Source organism: Salmo trutta, chromosome 17 (genome assembly GCF_901001165.1).
Source record: "Salmo trutta chromosome 17, fSalTru1.1, whole genome shotgun sequence".
Taxonomy (NCBI): Eukaryota; Metazoa; Chordata; class Actinopteri; order Salmoniformes; family Salmonidae; genus Salmo; species Salmo trutta.
The window spans coordinates 34,623,312-34,624,433 of NC_042973.1; positions in this window are offsets into that span (position 1 = coordinate 34,623,312).

Sequence of the window (1,122 nt, forward strand, 5' to 3'; positions counted from 1 at the left end):
AGTTGAAAACGGGAAGGGGGCGCTGTCAGCTTGCCCACTGCCCTTCAAATACGTCACTCATTGGTTCAAGCCACACCCACAGAACGGGAGCAAACGTACCTCAGTCTGTTCAAGAACGTACAATAACATTTTGTGGAAACGTATCGTTCAGTTCAAACCGTTCCGCAACGTAGCAAACGTTCAGCGAACTGAGCGCACATCAGGTCTACTCTCTCTCTCTGCCTAATTCTGTACAAATGTCTGTCCTGAATAAACTATCCCTCTGCCAGTGACATCAATCCCAACTAAGCGGCATTCATTGACGAGAGAGGAGAGCTTGTGTCGCGTTCATATACTATTCGGAACTAGGAAACTCGGAAATGTCCGACTTGCTTATTTGTAGAAAGCCGCATGTATATAACTACAAACAGTTAGCTATTTCAGAGTTTCCTAGTTCTAACTATCGCTTGAAAGCGGCATTGGAACATAGAAATAGACTTGATAGACAGGACAACCATCAACATCATTTTCTTCCCACAGATGTGAGGGAGAATTTCTACACACAGCGAATGAAAATTACTATGATAAATAATGCTTATGAACCACGGCACCTGGTGAAAACACATCATAAAACAAAATACTCATTAACTCTGTGATGCAGCATTCTAAGGCACTCCATCTCAGTGTTAGGGGGGTCGCTACAGACCCTGGTTTGATTCCAGGCTGTATCACAACCAGCTGTGATTGGGAGTCCCATAGGGCGGCGCACATTTGTCCCAGCGTCGTCCGGATTAGGTTTTGGCCAGGGTAGTCCGTCATTGTAAATAAGAATTTGTTCTTAACTGACTTGCCTGGTAAAATGAAAAAAAATTATGCAGCTGGCTGTTTGTTGGCCTACTGCAAGCTCTTTAAAGGGGGTTTCCTGTAGCCTATAGCAGTGTGGTTAAGGTTATATATATATGACATTCATTAAAGGTAAAGAGTGACCCAAGGACCCAGGGGTGCTACAAACTATATCCACATCTAATAAAATATGTTATAATGATGGAAAAAGATGCTATACTTTTTGTGTGTTTCCAAAACTAAGCAAGGGGACATATGCCTTTTCCTTTTGGCTACTCTTCCACAAGCCTTCTGTTGACA